The sequence below is a fragment of the Populus nigra genome, chromosome 3 (assembly GCF_951802175.1).
Source record: "Populus nigra chromosome 3, ddPopNigr1.1, whole genome shotgun sequence".
NCBI lineage: Eukaryota > Viridiplantae > Streptophyta > Magnoliopsida > Malpighiales > Salicaceae > Populus > Populus nigra.
In genome coordinates, this window is record NC_084854.1 from 24,567,685 (window position 1) to 24,587,384 (window position 19,700).

Below are 19,700 nucleotides of genomic sequence, written 5' to 3' on the forward strand. Positions count from 1 at the left end.
AATAAGAAATTGAATCCTTGGCTAGGGTTTTCTTAAAGTTTTAGAAACTCTGGCATCAACAAATTGACGACATGGGTGCGCAATACTTAATTAGTTTTGTAATATTCTTATTTTGTTAAAACTAGATTACTTCTTGCCCGGTTGGACAAAATCCTTTTTTATTGTAAAAAAAAAATAATGTTTATGCTATAGAAATTCTTTTAACACTATTATTAAATTTAGTGAATCAAACTTTAAAACTTCCGATTTGACTTTGTGTTTTTCTAATTAGTTTTTATTTAATAATATAAAAAACAAACACTTATAAAATTAATGATTAATCTAATATCATGATGTTTTATAAAGTATAAGCACTGTTTTGTAAATAAAAATCTATTATGGCTTTAAAAGAAAATTTAAAATGAAAATTTCAAACAAAGTCACAATATTTTGTATGTGGTTGAAGAAAAAAAAACATTAATTCGGAACAGTTCCAAATTTTGTTGAGTCATATCACTTGTTATATGCTTTTCAAAATTTAAGCTCCATAGAGGTAGCTAGAAAATCAAAGGGAAAAAGTTCTTAGACTAAAAAAATTCATTTTAACCACTTTTAACTTGAAAAACATATGACAATCACTATAAAGATTTAAATAAATCCATTTATGACTTCAATGACAAAAAATCAGGTTGAAAAACCCACTCGTTTAACTGTTTACTAAGTAATCAAATTAATCCATGAGTTACCAAGTTAAAATAAATTAATTATTTTTAAAACAATATTGTTTTGCGCTTTCTATTTATCTCCTTGGTGTTAAACTTAATAGGTTTGGATGGAGATTAACAAGTTTTTATCAAGTTGATGTCTTATTAAATTCAATTAAAACCTTGCCCAGGTTCTAGGCTTTCCAAATCAATTCATAAAACTAGCTTTAAATCAATAATTTTAGATGAACATAGCCCCAATTTGAATGTATTACGCTACCTTTTTAAAAATTATTGAAAAAAAAATCTCGATTGATGTGTAGATTAGTTTAAAAATAACATTAATGTTCCATCCTTAGCACATGGGTTCACAAAACAATTAATACAAACCATAGAATGCCACTAGCTTGCTCACCTATAGCCAGCTATTTTACAACAGAACATTTCCCAAATGCCTTTAGTTTCATTTTATAATCAAATGATCTAAAAGTTCTATTTCACGTTTCCAAGTTGTCTGATGGAGGGATAAAAGAACACAATAAAATTACAATTGGCATCAATAAGTTAGCATCTGGTTGCCTTGAGTTCTGTAAATATGAATATGACCGCTAAAGGCCACTGCATAAGGTATCTTCTTTCCTTTTCCTTCGTTTCATTATTTGTTATTGCCGGTGAGATGTGAACAATTTGTCGATGTTTAGGTATGGGACTCCAGCTAGGTATCAACCATAAATGCTGAATTATTGATGAAAACAGTACTCAATGAGGATTTGGAAAGTATATATTTCCTTCTAAGATTGTTATTAACAGTGAAATTACTGATTCAACCTATTAATTATATTTTAATTTAATAAATAAATAAATATAGTGTGATTTAAACTTACTACAATGGTTAGTCATCAAAATTCTGATGTAATTATGTTATGTTAAAATATCAATTTAGCCTAATAATTAATTTTTTTTAATGAGACCCTCAAGGTATAAACATTTGATATTTGATTTTACAATAATTTTTATTAAAGAACTCTATATATATTCTATAACAAACTTTATTGTAAGTTGATTTCTTTATAGTGACTTCTATTTCTCAATATTATTTCTTAACATAGCCTAATTAAATTCAGTGGTGTTCTCCATCAACACTCAAAGCACTTGAATCTAGGCTTCCGTTTATAAAACAAACTCACTTTTCCAATGATTATCTAGTACTTGGTATACTATTTTTCTCTCTTTCACGTACGAGTAAGGCTCATGATGAATTATCATGGGTGCCTGAAAAGAGAAAAGCACTATAAGTACTAAATGTGTATTTAATAATGTTTTTAAAAATATTTTTAAATTAAAAATATATTAAAATAATATTTTTTAATATTTTATTTTAATTTTTAATATTAATGCATCAAAATCTTTAAAAACCACTTAAAAAATATCAATTTAATATTTTTCAAATAAAAAACAATTTAAAAACCATGTTAAATCATAAAAACAAACCTTTCTAAACTCTACCTTAAAAATCCCAACCTTAATCCCCCATTGATGAGAAATATATGTGTGTGTGTGTTTTGGGATACATAGATTCCCACACTTTACAATTTATTTAGGTTGCATATAGTTAATATTATAGAGTGAATAAACACATACAAAAAAGATAAAAATATATTTAATTAAAAAAATAAAGTTAAAAATATAAAATAAATTTATTTTTAATATAGTTTTGAAATGAATTTTTATTTTTTTTAAATAATAGTTGTAGGGAGATATGTTATCTCTATCTCCATGATCTATGACTCTTTTGTAATGAAATGAAAATGTCATAGAGATAAATTTATTTTTATATATTTTTATTTCTGTCACTGCACCAAATATGTTTCTATTTGTTTTATGTATTTATCTACTCTGTTATACAACACTAACTAAATTAAACACAACCTTAAATACTTATGTGATATGGTGTTTTTTCTTCCTATCCTTGTTATTAAAAAAAAATTCCCTTTTTATGCATATTAAATTTAGATATAAGTTAAGAAGATATATGTTTTTGAGAATATATAGATATTAAGAAGATATTACAACTACTAATTAGATATATATAAAATTCAAATAAAAGACGTGTTTGACATATATATATATATATACACACAAACGCACTCGTGTGCGTGTGCAATCTCTTAAGTCATGGGTTGGTTCATCAGCATATATAAAGGCACTATGCTATGGTCCATATAAAAAAACTAGTTTCATTTTTTTATTAATCCGTCTATGATATTCAATTAGTTTCATCTAAATTGTAAATTACCGAAGGTGATGCAAGTGGTTGTCATCTTTTTTATCTCTTTGTCTTAGATTCAATGCATCTCTCTTTGTTTCTCAAGACACTATTGTTTATTTAGGTGGTTTCTACAAAGAATGTGAACACAAAATCTTGTCGGGATCACATAATAATCCAAGTTGATTCTCGGAAATACCACTTGAATTCTACCTTGATATATACTAGTTAATTACTTTATTAGTTCGTTAATTATTTATCTCTTACCTGCTTTCTTTCTTTCCAGTATAATAATTAACGACTACAACTCGAAGCGTGCTGTGGCGTCTAAGACCTCTGTGGTTGCTAGCTTAGCATTGAGATCAAGACCTGTCTTGTAGAAAATAAAAAAGACCTGTAAAAATCAGAATCCTTCAAATTACAGATCAGAAATGGGCACACAGTTGATAAAAATATATCTAATTAACTGATTAGTATTTCTAATAACACCATTGATCAATTGTGTACATAGAAAAACAATTAACTTCAGGCTTCATCTTCACAAAAAAAAAAAAAAATGCACACGTGAGATTGTTCAGTTCCAGGCTGATTTTGAAGGAGGAGTGATACCTAACTAAGATATAATATTAGTAAGGATATTTAAAATTAACAACCAAATAGCTGGACCTCTTTCCCTTTTGATATTGTATACACAAACGAACACTATTCTCAAAATTTAAAATTACCTTAATTATGGCTAGATTGGGGCAAGGATTACAGGAACCCTCGAGCCAAAATCAATAAAAAAACACAATACTTTACCAATATTAATTGTTTATACCCCTTGTATCGTGCAAGTTGGACAGCAGATTACCTTAATTTGTGAATATCTATCGCACTTAGTTCATTGAATCCCTGCGGCTTTGTGCTCCACTCCTCTTTTGTGAAAAGCTGGAATTTATTTTGACATTGTAAGTGCTAGTCATTCGCGTCACTTTTCCACTATGCTTTTGAACCTTGACGCAAAATGCATGACATTGTTATGATCTGCTGACCTAAAGCCTGATGTTGTGGGTTTTTTATTTTTAAAAAAATCTTAGCTTAGATTGCCTCGTATAAATCCGCTCAACCCAAGCCCCGGGCCAGGTTGACCCTAGGCTGGGTCTTGAGCTGTAAACAGATGGAAATATATTATACATGACGGTTTTTTTACCAATCTAGATTTTCCATCAGAAAATCAACAATCAAATCATGGATTCGTCATTGCATGGAGCGTTTTGTAAGAGAAATGCATAAACATCACAGAGAAGAAGATGCCAAAATATTACTTCTACTTTCCGTTGAAACAAGAAAATCTCACAAATTCTCGAATCCATACATATAAGTGTGTTCACGGGTGCCTGCGCATACGAGCCCGTGAAATTCCAATTCCCAAATCTTCATAGCTCTTATGAGTCAATACGATACAATCTTAATCAGGCTGTGGGATTAAAATGCAATTTGAAAAAAAAAATCATCTTATGAATGGATTCGATCTCTTATCCCAAGTATATAAGTAAAGGCCATTGCTCTACATTTACCAGAAACTAAAAGCCATATTGTTCGATGGTGCAATACGTACAGCAATGAAATGACTTGGGCTATGCCTTGTTCGGACAATCAAGTAGAAATTAAGCAAATAGCATAGCTATGGAGAATCTTCATCACCATCTTGCATATTCAGGAAGTAGCAATAATTACCAAATGCTTCTTTTTATACACTCCATGCATCACACATAATACTGGAAAGTATACTTGAGAGCTTGTATGATCTCTCCTCTTTCTTCAAGAATTTTTACATGATCAGCAGAGAATTAGAATCACCTAATAAACTGATTAATTAAAAGAAGAATGCAAAACCAAAAAAAAGTTTGTGATGGATTTAAGGCCAAGAAAACAACAAGGGAAATGATATATCAAGCATAATCTTGATGTACAGATTTAATCTTGCAACACAGATATATATCAGGCCAGTTCTCTTGGATAAACCACCAGAAGGCTCTATACAGGGAAACAAAGGATCGTAGAAGAGAGAGGAGAGAAATCAGTATTTGTTATCAAACTGCACTATTGGTGTCCATGTTGGGCATTTGTGATGACCTTAAGGCCAATAAAACAAGAAGGGACAAGATCATGAGTGGTACAAAGAGAAGAACCAAAGGTGGCGGTGGTAATGGTGGCAGCACCAGTGGTAGAACTAGAATAGAGATAGTCAACACAACCATAACCATGATAAAAAAGCTTGTTCTACAATAGCTTACCATCAAACTTTGCGTTAGCTGAATTTTCTCTTTCTCCAAGTCAAATAACACCAGCCCGCCTCGATTTCCAGCTCATAACTCATTTTCATTGGCCTCCATTGTTGTAGCATTTAGTGTTCAAGAGAAGGACTTAATTTCAGGTTACTGAAGGGATGTTTATGTAGAAACGAGAAGTTAAAAGACCGAATTTAGGGTTAGAGAATTGTAATTAGGCCAAGTGGCTATTAGTTTACGAGTCCCTTTCAAACCCTAATGCTAGCTATGTCCTGATTCAACTAATCTGAATGATATAGCTAATAAATAATGACCCTTAATTAATGGCGGTTAATGCAATTTCTCTGTTTATTCTATGCCTAATATATGATATTAATTTTAGTTACTGGGGGAGCACATTCAATTAGATTAAATCACCAAGAAAGTCTCTTTCTTTTCTAAGCAATGAAATTTTATAAATTCAAATCTGGACTTTGATTTTTTTCCAAGTATAAATTGATCGTATAAATAAATTAACTGATCACGTATCCAACGAAAAATATTATTTCATTTACACACACCGTTTCAGGACTTGAGAATGTTTATGTGAGCATAGATAATAAGAAGTAAATATGCTTTTTTGAAAAAAAAATATTTACATAATTAAATTGAAAAATTTAGACGAAACCTCTAAATTACAAAGGGCATCACAAATCTAAACCATTCAAGTTAAGCTTCATGTAAAAAATATATAAAAAAACACATATTTCTTGTACCAAAAATTATTAAGAATTAATTTCATTGATTTTATTTTTAATTTCATCCTGATTTTTTCATAGCCTGTCCCATTTCAAAATTCTAGTTCCTCTTCTGTGTACACTTCGAGCAACTTCTAACCTTTGGTCAATCCAATCAGGCTATATTATAATTATAATTATAATTGCCTATATATATATATATGGTGATGGGTTTACAAGTATATGGAAACAAAAATCAAGCTATAACCAGAATTGACTTTTTGGCTAAACTTTTTCGTGTTATTGTGTAAATCGTCGTTGGAAAATTCATGGGAAAGTAATTTTAACGATGATAAATAATCTAGTCCTAACAAAAACTTAATGGCACAATTAGCTGATTTAGACTGTGTAAAATGCCATTATTGATATACTCGTGATTGCTGATGCATGATGTAGTCATTTACTCAAATGTCACCATTGGAATGCTGTGAAAAGTCATCAGGTCTGGGATACACACCTGGCCACCATAATTACCATACCGATAGTAATTAGTAGAACTCGTCCTGCCAAAGGACTCTGGAATTATTCTGGAAATTAAGGCATGCATTATGCAGACAACTATCGAGTGGTCCATGTTCATGCATGTCATTGATTACTGCTGCAACAAGCAGATACGGAGGAAAGCTGCTTTTCTTTTTTTAGAGTCAAATTTTTAATTTTAATTTTATTTTTAGAATTAAAAATCTAATTTAGTAAAAAAGAAAAGCTGAAAATTTGTTTTTCCTGGCAGGGCCAGCCCCCTCCTAATTCTGCCCTGGCAACACGTCAAAACTGTTGAAAATTAAGGATGCTATCCATTTAACACACACATAAAACATTACACGCACAAATTCACCTCACCTCCTTCATGAAATTCCTTACTGCTTGGTCACTACTGGTGTGGTGGTGGACCGGTGGTGGTGTACTATGTAGCAAAAAAAAAAAAAAAAAAAAAATAGCTACCTTTGAGTCAATTTTTTTTTATTTTAATAGTCCAGATTTGACTATAGTTTTTTTATTTCTAACCAATTAAATTCTCCACAATATACCACAAGTTAACATTCACTATAATTCTCCTTCAACAATAAATTCCCATTCAAACAACAATGTCAAAGTATTTCTATTGATATTTTTCGCAACAAGCTTAAGAATTTAAGCCGTACCAGATGTCAAGTTTAGCTAGCCACGTTGGTTCCTTGAATATTAATTATGAACACAAACGTGCATGCATATACTCTTCACTTGAACGGGGAATTATTCAGCATATCAGGAATTGTACTCCTGACTCTAATAAAAATATAGGACTCGAAAATTATTTTCGAACCAGTTACAATATACTTAATAATTTCTCAAATTGTTGCAGAATATATTAAAATAATTTTTTTTTCAATTGTTTTTTTTTAATTTTAACACCAACACATTAAAATTATCAAAAAAAAATACTAAATATATTTTTAAAATGCATCCAAGCATCGTTTCAAATACAAAAATAAATGATACTCCGGTCAACAATATCCACTAATAGATAAGCTTTCGGTGTCTAGACTTCCATGTATAAGGTATATTAAGCTCATCAAATAAAATTTCTAAGATCACGTGTCATGATCTTAGTGTTAAAAAACATTATCATAGAGAAAACCTAGACTTCAATTACGAGAAAAAAGTGAAGGAAAAGAGAAACGAAAAGAAAATGGTTCCATAGAACACGTATAGATCCCAAAAATCAAGGGCTGATAAAAACTTTGACTCTCGTATATGAACGTTCTGTGGGAGTCAAACCCAACATATCAAGAATTCATTGGTTCTAAATAATATGTGGCCAATGACCAATATATAATGATAAATGCAAATTGACGTATGACATGTCTTTCTAGATGATTCATTGCACCAAGTTCTTATCTGATCCTACACTTAGAAATTAAATACCATCACATAATGAAACGACAATAAAGGGTTAGATGTTTGAATAAATTGAGCGAATGGGTTTTTTTTTTCTAAAGAAACCATCATTTTATGTCGTGCTATAATAAACTATCAAGAAAATAAATATTTTTTTCAACATGAATGAATCTCGTTTAAAGCATGAGCTTTCCACCTCTTGGATATTTATCTGTTCCCTTAAGTGCTAACAATGAGTATTAAAAGTTGGCGTGGAAGATTTTGTTTTCCTATTTTGAGAACTAATATATAGACCAGAGGTAATACGATTATTAAAATGATTTGAGAGCAACCATTCATATTTAATAAAAAAATAATAATAAAATATTTTTTAGTCTGAGTACGTACAAATATTCTTCTTGTTTATGGTAGGTTACAGATTTGATTTATTTTTTATTATCTATTTATCTGTCTTTAAAATAAGTTAAGAGAGTAACCACTCATTTACTCCCATAAACACCCTCTAATTTTCAATACATTAAAAAAAAAGTTGAAATGCGAGAGAAGATAATTAGAGAAGTTTATTAAGCACATGAAAGGCCTTTTTTCTTTCTTTCTTTTCATAAAATACATAGGAAAGCTCTTACCTTCACAAGAGTGCACGAGGTCAAAATTTGCAAGCTGTTCACTGAGGTAAAATGCATTAATCGTCATGTAAATATCATGATTTTAGATGATTTTGATCAATGATGGCAATGGACTGGGTTGGAATTAACTAGATTTTGTTCAATTCTAAATATCTAAATTCATCGCCAATCTACATGTCTAACACAGTCAAATATGGTCAGGTGGAGGAGTTTCTTCACCCAACAAGTATCCTCTAGATACTTGATTTGATTTATTTACTTTTTAAATTAACTTTATAAAAAAACAATCTAGATAATATTTTTTTAAAGAAAACTATATCTTTTCATAAAAAAAAACTACATCTCTATCCATAAATTATAAATAATAAAATAGATTCTAAACTTCAAAGATATATATAAAATCATAAAAACCCTCCATGAATATGAAAAAATAAATAATTAAATTATAAATTCATAAAATAGAAACAAAGTTAAATAATTGGGTTAAGGCTGGATCAAGTGATGGGGTAGGTGAACCCCTCACCTCTCTTTTATCCATCTTTGATTTGACACTAATCAGCTGGATAAAAACCTAATCTACTCAGAAGGCATATTGAATATCCAATGAAAGTCGAGTGAAATTGTCATGTGTTTTAATGCAATCTTATTTTTTTTGCTAAAAGACAAAACATGACACTTTCTCTTCCTTTGGCGACTTTTTGATTCGCCATTACAGGCAAAGGAGTCCCCGCCCACCCCAAATCACTAAAATGCTAAATTGTTTTACTCTGATACGAAATCTTTCTTCTGTTTGATGCTCAAGATAATTAAAATCAGTACTGCAAATTAATTTTCTGCCGATAATGCTTCACCTAAATTACATCAATGCGAAGAATCAAAAGCTCTAAATATATAGGGTACCATTTAGCCTTTCTTTCTCTTGATCTCATAATAAAGATATTTAAGGAAGGTCCATTGCAGTGTAAATCAATTATATTCGCACTAAGAAAAATTTGGCTAGAAGTAACTATCTAGGGCAGGCACTACTAATTCGGTTCAGTCACCAACAAAAAAAGATCAGACTTTCTGGCCGTCTTGGTAGGCTGCGGTACACTGATCAAAGCTGAAAGCGAAAAGAGCCTAGCCGCCGCTGGTCATTGAGGGCTACTAGCTAGTGATAAATAGTGGGGATGGAACATGTTCAGTGAACCAGAAAATGGAAATTGTTATACTATTCTAAGAGGAAATTAAAAAAGAAGAAGACGAAGAAGAGGAGAAGAAAAACAATTGACTCTTGTGCTACCTAGTTGTCATGCAATTTCTTTATTGCAGCCTGATTTTGTTTTTGTTTTCTATATATTTTGGTTAGGTATATAGTTTTTTATTTTTTAATCTTTATTCATCTAAGCTATAAAGTTTTTTTGGATGAGATTATTAAAAAATCATTTTAATCCAATAATTTAACTTATTAAATAAAGTTCAAGATATAATTTATATTATTTTCTAATAAAATTTTATTTATAATCTTTTATTTTGCTTTTATTGGTGCTATAAAAGATTTTCCTTCTCAAAAAAGAAGAGAAGAAAAGGTTATGCCTTAAGAATTCTGGCTTTGTATTAATGTCGTCTGTTGGCTTCTATTACTAGCACATGCACAGAGGTTAAGTGAGGGAGCTCTTTTGGCAGATGGAAAACCAGCTCCTTTTGCTTTCAATACCAATTTCACATCCTCTGAACATGCATGTATATCTACCCAGCAAAAATAATTCAATAAAAAAGGGAGGAAACTTCTCTCTCTCTCTCTATATATAGGACAGGTTAATTCTAGTGTACTGAAAGGGAAATGATCCTTCCGAGGTTATATCCTTTTCATGGTCCCAACTTTATATATATATATATATATATATATATATATATATATATATATCATTCCTTGTCTCATATTTACTCAGTACTCTTTTGTTCATTTATATTTGAGCTTGAGAGGCTATATTTATATGCTAGCCGAATTTCAGGTAGGATTTAATTTGATCTAAGCTTGAAGCTATACATTTTGTTAGGTATACCGATCTGCTTTACCTTATCGTGAAGGAAAAGTGCTGAGCACAGGTTTCGAAGGATTTCAATCAAAATTAATGGAATATTTTGATTTTGCGAATGCCAAAGACATGGAAATGCTTACTGCGGGCGTTATTACGAAGACCAATGTCGATTTAATTTGATTAAAAACACTGCTAATTCAAATTGAAACTTTCTTCGGTACTGTATAATTAACTAATCTTGATGTCCACTTTCCACTAATACAAATTATTATACAATGCAAAACCATATGCTTAGTCAAAAAGAGAGAGAATTATATCTATCGGTAATATTCATCTAATAAATAATTTGATCTTAATCACCTCTAATTAAAATCCTTAAATGATCTTGTTTGATTTTTTGGTTGATTCTAACTACTCCATAATCTTCTCTACATTATATTTTCTAATATTCCCCTCAAATCCATGGAGATTTGAAGTAAATTTAGATGGATTTGATACTTTAGAAAGTTGAGATATTGTTTTTAATGATCTTCATAAAAATAGCTTAGTTGTTTTAATTGAGATGAGAAATATAATAAGTTTTTTCTTTAACACACTCTCTTGAATAATTTTTTTTTAAATTTAAAACTTGCACATGTTTATTAATTAGATGAGAATGATAAGATTTAAACTTGAATTGTTTAATCAACAAGTTTTTATATTATGTCAAAAAATCTTCTCAATTCAAAAATATAAATTGTTAAGTGAAATTTCAAAATATGATTTATATTATTATCTTATAAGAGACAATAAAAATAATTTATCTAGGTCCTATTTAGAGATATATGAACCTCTTCAACTAATAAGGTTAGGCTATAGTTTTCAATTCTCTTCTAAATCTTTTTCCTTTATAAAACTTTTAGAAAAGTACGATGATAATAAAAATAAAAAAAATAATCTCTTAAATGTTGAAAAAAAAAAATCGATAATGATAACATAAAACACAATATCAAGTTGATGAAAAAAAGAACAAAAATAATGGCCGAATGAGAAGCAAACTAAGGTCAAATACTGATTACCGGAAAAATAAAAGCTAATATTTAGTAGGAAATATAATTGTTACCATTGATATCATAAAAAATAAAATAAAAAAGAATTGAATTGAATGATTATATTGGATTGTTACGTATGACTATTTTGATTGATTCTAATTGCTCCACAATCTTCTCTCACACTCGGTTTATATAAAACACTAGGATGAAGCCTATACCAAGTGAAACAAAAGTTAACCAATTATTGATGTTTCAAAATCCACAAGATTCATTGAATTTCATGATCATTTAAAGTCAAGCTTCCCACTTGGTTTTTTTGCAAGATGCTCCAAGATGCTAGGATGGTGTCAATTGTTCCACAATTTGGCTGCTTTTCTTTTTGTTAGACAATAAGAAAATTTCCCGGTTAACTGATAATTTCTGTTCCTAATAAACCTCCCCTGGCTAGTTCCTGTCACTCTCCAAAAAGCCCACCTACATATTAATTAGTTCATCCAAGTTTTTTTTTAAAATAGAAACAGCATTAATTTCTTCTGGTTGCTTGTTTTCCATGCTGAATGGAGCTCATCGCCCCCCCCCCCCCCCCACCACACAAGTACTCTTCCTTAATTAAGCTTTCGGTCCCCATTAACGAAAAGTAGGAACCTGTCGTCAAATTTAAATGTCTATCTCAGCCCCTGTTATTGTGGAGTGTGCATGAAGGTACGTACAGATTCTCACTTCACTTTCAATCTCAAGAAATTTGCATATAAACATTAACAGTGCTTGTCTGTTATAATAATGAGCTCCAAAGGCAGGGCCTGTACAGATGCTATACATGTACATGTGTCACACACAATCTTAAAGGAAACGGGAAAAGAAAACAACAAAGAACTTCTGTCCATTCGACCTATTCTGTAGTGCCAAATCATGAAATAAGAGAGGGGGGCCATGGACTTATTGCATTGGAAGCTCAAAAGTTCTTTGAATCTGTTTCAAGGCATTGCATGAATCATCCGTGAGTAGAAGCCCCAGACATTTATTAGGTGAGGCTTAACAACAACATAGACCATACCCTCATCAATCTTGTCCTTCATTGTCTAACAAAGCGATTTCTAAAATATCTTAAGCATTGAAAATTTTGAAGGAAGCCTATAATTAATGGTTCTTGATTAACTTCATGACTGAAAGCTTTATTTGTATTCATTTTCTTCTATTACAACATGAATGGAAAAAATCTACTACCTTTTAGTACTCTAAGAAACTTGCTATTATTTCTTGCACAAGGAGCTAGCATATATACCAGTCTTGAAGATGGATGCCCTCACTACATATATATATATATATAGAGGAAGATCATCACTTGCTGCCTTTAAATAAAAGTCCTAACGATGCTTCATGAACAAGCTGAGAGTCCAAATCTGAAATCAAATGGCCCATGAAGAATTTGAAGCAATGGCCGCCTCTGAACCCATCTCAAGATTAGGGCAATTTCCCTTTTCATTTCCTCATCGCTTCTGAGTAGAATGACTAAAAGAAACCTCATAGGATCCTAGCTCGTAGCGCAAGTTTCCTTGGAGATCTTGGATACGAATAGAGGAAATACAAATGAACAAAAGGAGATGAAATGAGCTTGAGAGTACCTAAGCTAATCAGGCCATTAGACCTCCTACACAACCCCCCACCAAAAAGGAAAAAAAAACAATTATATATATGCACATATAATTATATACAAATTTACTACTTCCTCCAAAATTAATGACAAATTAATAAGGAGAAACAACTCTTCCATTCATCAAAAAGAAGAAAAAAGATAGAGTACTTTATTTAATCTATGGATCATATAGATGGAGTACAATATTTAGAACACATGCATACCTTCATCCTTTCTATATATAGTATGTTCACGCTATCTATAGTAGCGGCGCCATGCAGCAAAGCATTTGGTCCTGGAAAGATGGAGATAAGGCCAACATAACTAGAACAGACATAATCATGACCGGCACAAAGAGAAGACACAGCGGTGGAGGAGGTAGTGGTGGTAAAACCGGAGGCAACATAAGGAGAATCAAAGTTAACACAACCATGAGCATGATCGATCTTGTGCTATAATACCTTGGCATCAGTTCTTATAGTAGTCAAAGTTTTTCTTCACAACCATGAACACTAGCTACATGCTCATCAGCTTCCATTGTCGAAAGATTGAAGAAGGAAAGAAAAAATGGTTTACTTGATGAAGGGTTTTTATAGAAATCAGAATTTGAACTGCTTTAGGGTTAAGAAAACAGGGAGGTAGATTATTTATGCTTTTATATAATGAGTGTGGACAGATGCATTTCCAGCCCAAGTAGCCATCAGCCTATCACTCTCAAAACCCCACTATTTGCTTAGGCTATATACATGTCTTGGTTCAACTAATCTTAATGAATATACTTGGATAAAAAATTATATAGTGGCCATTAATATTTTTTTTCTTAGGTAGAACGCAGAAACGTCAAGTTAATCCTTCATTTTCTAATAGGGATGTTTATCTTCGGTGTGAATCATGTTGTTTTTTTTACCTTATACTCTGATTTTTAAGATCGGCATAGATATATTAAAAAATTATTTTACCTTAAAAATTTAAAATGTTAAATAAAGTTTCAAATATATTTTTACTTGAAATTTAAACAAGTGTACTGTATATTATCTTGTATTTAATTATTTAATTTAATTAAAAAGAATGAGAATTATTTAGTTATTAAATTTTTGATACTATATTACAAAAACATTTCAATATAAAAATTTAAGTTATTAAATATAACCTTAGAATAGTTTTATATTATTTAAAAAAAATGAGAAGAAACATATTTTTTTTATATAGAAGATCTCTTTATTTGGTGAAATTGTGGAAATTAACCCACAGAAAAAGATTTTGAAAAGATCTCTTTATTTGGTGAGATAGTGAATGTCATAATCTAATTATGGGTTATTCCTTGAAATTTATTTTTTTCAAAAATAAAAAATAATAAAATAAAATAAAGAATGGCGACGTGAAGAAAGTAGACAGGGGAGGATTCCAAAAAAATACATAAAAACTAAGCTGCAATTTCGGAGGAAATTCAAGGCTTAATTGTATCTCATTATGCCAAAAAATAGAGAAAATACAAATTCAAGGTCAAATTAAATTATTATTGGACGAATTTGCATAAAACTTAAGTCAAGGATATAGTTAAATTTTCAATAGGCCAATTTAATTTAATCATGGGCTAAATTGAATTTTAATTATGTTCAAGAATTAATTTGGGTCCACTTGAAGGATTTAATTAAGTGCAAGGACTTAATTATACTTTAAATGGGTCAAATTAATTTTATTTGGGGTTTAATTGGTAAAAAAATTAAGTTTGGGGGCATAATTTAGGCTTAATTGAAAAGATTGAAATTTTAAGAGACCAAATTTAATTTTTACCAAGTTAATTGATGAAATCAGGGGCCAAATTGCTAGAAAATTGAAGTTTTGGGGTTAAATTGATAAAATTAACAGCAAAGGACTAATATGTAAAAGACACTAAATTATAGGGGCTCAATTGGCAAAAAAACAGGGGTGAAATTAAAGAATTTAAAAGTTTAATGGTTAATTAGGGATGAAATTACATAAATCTGAGACCAAGGACTAAAGTGCAAAAGGCGCGTAAATTTGGTTTCCCAATTGAAGTTTCGGAAGGTGCTAAATTGAACTAAATCAAAGGTTTAGGGTTAATTAGGGGTACAATTGAACGAATGCAAAAGAAAAAGGACTTAATTGAAGTTTGGCAAAACTCCTTTATTTAACCCAAAACGATGCCGTTTTGGCATTTAAAAAAAAAAGGACCAGACAACGCGTTGTGTGATCACTGTTCATTGTCTTTCTCGATTTTGCCAGAAAATAACAGTTCGGGGAGCTACTTTTAAGTTGCATTTAATGCCTCACATGTCTACTAAAATTGACAACACATGGATCAAAATGGTCACCTGACATCCCTCTATCCTCGAGTATGGTCCGTTCAGGCCTATTAACATGACACCGGCCCCGGCGCCGGTCTAAAGAAGCCAACTCAGATAGTCTTTTCCTGCAGATTTGACAACTCACGATGCACACTTTGAACCGACGGTTGGGATCCTTCCCAGCCAAACCAGAGGCCGTGATTTGTCACCATTAAAGACAAAATGTCCCTCTTCCACCTCCTATAAATAGGGGCGCATTTCATGACTTGAGCAAGAAGAAAATCGAGTCTAAAGTCGGCCAAAAACCAGCCACTTTCCCTAGTTTCTATAATTTTTCTCTCTTTCCTCTCCCTCTCTTTCCACCGTGGCCTTCGGCCACCACCATTCCTATCACTGTTGTTTCATCACCGTCTCTACTACCAGCGGTCACCTAAACTCCTCACTCGCGGCAAAGCAGACACCGTCGATCCCCTCTCTCTCTCTTGTAGATTTTCTTCTCCTTCTTTCTTCCAGCTCTGCGACCTTCAACCAGTTCCAACCGCCGACCTCACCACTGTACGACGTCCTTCGTAGTCAGACCACCACCACGCCCGGTAGTCTTCTCCTCCACCTATCTCTAACTTCTGCAACCATTTGGTTGCATGCAGAATGTGAACAATAATTGTTCACTTTTAGCAAATAATTAACTTAAATGGTGGGTAGGACCCAATTTGGCCCATCCCATATGTATAGGCCAGGTCCAGCCCACCCTAAAAAGAAGAAGAAAGATCACATTGGGCCGAGATCGACCCAACTATTTTTGAATCGGGATCGACCCATCCTTTTTCTGGGTTGAGTTCAGCCAGCTATCTGGGCCAGCCCAGCCCACATATTTTGTAATATATTAATATATTATTATTATTATTATTATTATTATTATTATTATTATTATTATTATTATTATTATATTTTAAAAAACAAAACAATCCAAAATTTTTTCAAAAAATCATTTCAAAAAATTGTGATTTTCTCAAATATTTTTCTACCAATTTTGCATAATATCGGGTTGTATATTTATACTGTAAAATACAAATCCGGTATTAAAATACCTAGTTTTCTCCGAAATATTTTTTTAAAAACTTCAAAACATTTTAAAAAAATCTCAAAAACCTTTAAATTAATTTTCCCTTTTAAAAAAAATGTTTTCATGCATACAACCAAATCCTAAAATTTTTCTAAGCATATTTTCATTAAAAAATTACATCTTTCTCATGTTTTGAAAATCCAAAAAATAGATATCATAACCAGTTTATGATCATCCATTACGATTTTGCCAAATTATCAAAAACCTTTTTCCAATCTTTTTTTAGGGTCCAGATATAGACTTTAATATTTATGGGATGTAAAATTACACGATAAGATGCACCTTCAATTATTAAAGATACAAGGTATAGATAAATACGATGCTAAAATTCAGACTTTAGAATGATTATGATTTAACCCAATAAGGTAGAGATTTTTTCATGAAGAGAGATTTGCTTTGAATCTTAGAAAAGACCAACGAATAGAAACTTGACTTAGAAAAAACAATCAAACAACAATGCAGCTTACCTTAGATAGGGTGCACTGGGGGTGATGCGTCTTCCCCTTGCACAACCAGTCCCTTACCCAAACTTTCGCAGACCTTAGGTTCCTAGTGACCATAATACTAGGTGGCGACTCCTAAACATTAATCATAATTTTATGATTAAATCCAAAGACCCTTCCCAACACACCACACCTCATCAAGAGGTAAGATATAAAGCCTCCGCCGTCGCCAGACGACATCGCGGCGCGCACCCCGCAACAGTGAAAATTAACCAAAAGAAGAAAAGGAGGGATCTCTCCTATACATGATTCTGAACTTATAATTTTCTATTTATCCAATTCAAAAGATTAGTTATTGTCTCTTCTTTTTATATTAACCAAACACACCTTTACCCACATAATCAGATAAATTTAATTGATATTTGTCCTTTCTATTTATGGATGAATATACTCAATTTTAATTTAGCTGACAATTTGGAAACATTGTCTTTATATATGTTTTTTTTTAAAGAACATCAAGTCCTTGAGGTTCTATAAATGTTGCTCTTAATTAATTAATAGATTCATCCAGACTAGAGCTAGCTGTATAACATCAAACAGACCCTTTCTTGACCTCTATTGGGATCAAATCTAACTTGGCTAGCTTTCACATACATTACTATATATTATAGAAAAGAAATTGAACCGTATTATATTACTTTTTATATCTTGTCATTTTTTTATAGTCAAAGTTTAAATAACTTTACACCCATGAACCGTGTTTTAAAATCATTCATATGATAGATTTCCTTGATTCTTACTAGACAAGTTAAAAGAAATGAACCAGAATAAAAACCTTCTAATTTTGTTTTAATAAAATGGCTACCATGTAACTTGGTTGAGTTAATTTGCATAGCACTCTCTTTTTTTTTTTATTATTATTATCATTGCCTATGTCGACTCTTTTATTTTTTTTAGTCACTACCATGTTAGGGTTCAACACGTATAATTAGAAGTACAATACATTCGACAAGTATACCCTTAGGCTTGTGCATACCACAACACGTGGGGTAGAAAATCCTCATCAAATAATCTATGACTCTTAATATGAGCTCATACCATCTTTAGAGGAAATTAACCATCATTGATTAAGACTTGGATTTTTTTGCTAGAAAGTCTTGGGTTCAATCTCTAGATAAGAAAAGGTGGAAATTTGAGAACTGGGATAATAATTCCACAGTGCAAAATTACATCTCTCATTAAATATAGTCCAACGTTAATTTGTTGCCAAGGACAATACCTTCTCAAATCTTGTTTCTTATGATAATTTTTTAAACTAGTTTTCTTTTTTCTTTTTTCTCTTTTTTAACTAGTTCTTGGTTTCAAGTTCTTATATATTTTTCCAATTTTTTAAAGTAAAACTTCCAATCAAGATTTCATTAGGATAACACTAGCAAAACCTTTCACGGTGATTCTTTCGCTAAATCTTTTGGGCTTTTCTATTGTTGTTCATGGGTCAAGAAGCTTTAGTGTTAGTTGTATAACCAAATTTTATAGATAATGATGTTTAGTTTATCATAATAAGACATGCTAAATATAAAAAAGTTTTCAAGGAAAACCTAGAGTTCATACAAGTTTAAATCTATAAGTATGTAAAAACATAACTAATGAAAAACATGCTTTAAACATAAAAATAATAATAGAATACTAGCATGCACACTAAGAATATATTTAAATTTGTAATTGATATAAAATAAAATAAAAAACCTAGCATGTATATAATAATAAAATTAGTTACGCTTAAATTAAAAAAGAATGATACTTACTTGTTAAAGCACTTTAAAGTAATGAATCTTTTGTTATTGTCAAATGATGAATCTTTTGTTATTAAAGCTTTATTACACCTCACTTTTGCAACTAAAATGTTTGCAATATGCCTCTCAAGATTCCAACATAACCACCTTGGTTTAGATTCACTTCTAAACAAGGTTTTTGAACAAAAAATTTATAACTCAAATATCTCTTAACAAGATGAGCTTAAGCTCTAGATTTGAAAGGAAACTTAAAGAAAAAAAAAAGGGTATAAAAACACTAAAAATGAGGTGTCGAAGAGGGTATAAAATCTGAAAAATTCAAATTAGAAACTCTTTCTTCACCTTTTTTTTTATAGTGAATTTTGGAAGCTAAAAGGTTGAAGAATTAAATCATAAATCCAAAAGATTAAGGGTTCTTTAGGAATTAAATCTCTCATTCACCCATAATATGTTTAATTAAAAACAATTTCCAACAATCCCATACATGAATGAAAATTGTCTCACCAGTTTGAAAACAATTCAAAGATTTGTTGAGAGATGATTTGGTAGATTACTACATCAGAATAGGTAGCTTTTGGCTTTGAATATTTCTTAGTAAAATACTATCGAATTTACACGGCTAAATAGTGAATGCGATATTTTGAACTATTCAGCCTTTTATGTAAATCAAGACAATAATACTGACATTGTTATATAGAGATTTTTATTTATTCTCACTATTGTATTTATTTTGGCCCTGAACAACTTTTGGATTCACGAGTGCTTTAGAGAATTCAATCTTTATCGAAATTCTCAAAGATATGGTTACATTTTTTACTCATATAAGTGATCTTTTATTAAAAGTA

At 30.9% G+C, this 19,700-nt stretch overlaps 1 long non-coding RNA gene across 1 annotated transcript; it reads right to left on the reverse strand.

Moving 5' to 3' along the window:
* Nucleotides 1-12,688: 12,688 nt before the first annotated feature.
* Nucleotides 12,689-13,879, reverse strand: LOC133690243 (uncharacterized). The gene is made up of 2 exons (XR_009841400.1): nucleotides 13,412-13,879; nucleotides 12,689-13,115 (listed from the first exon to the last, which is right to left on the reverse strand). It is a non-coding gene; the product is annotated as an uncharacterized LOC133690243 (long non-coding RNA).
* Nucleotides 13,880-19,700: the final 5,821 nt, after the last annotated feature.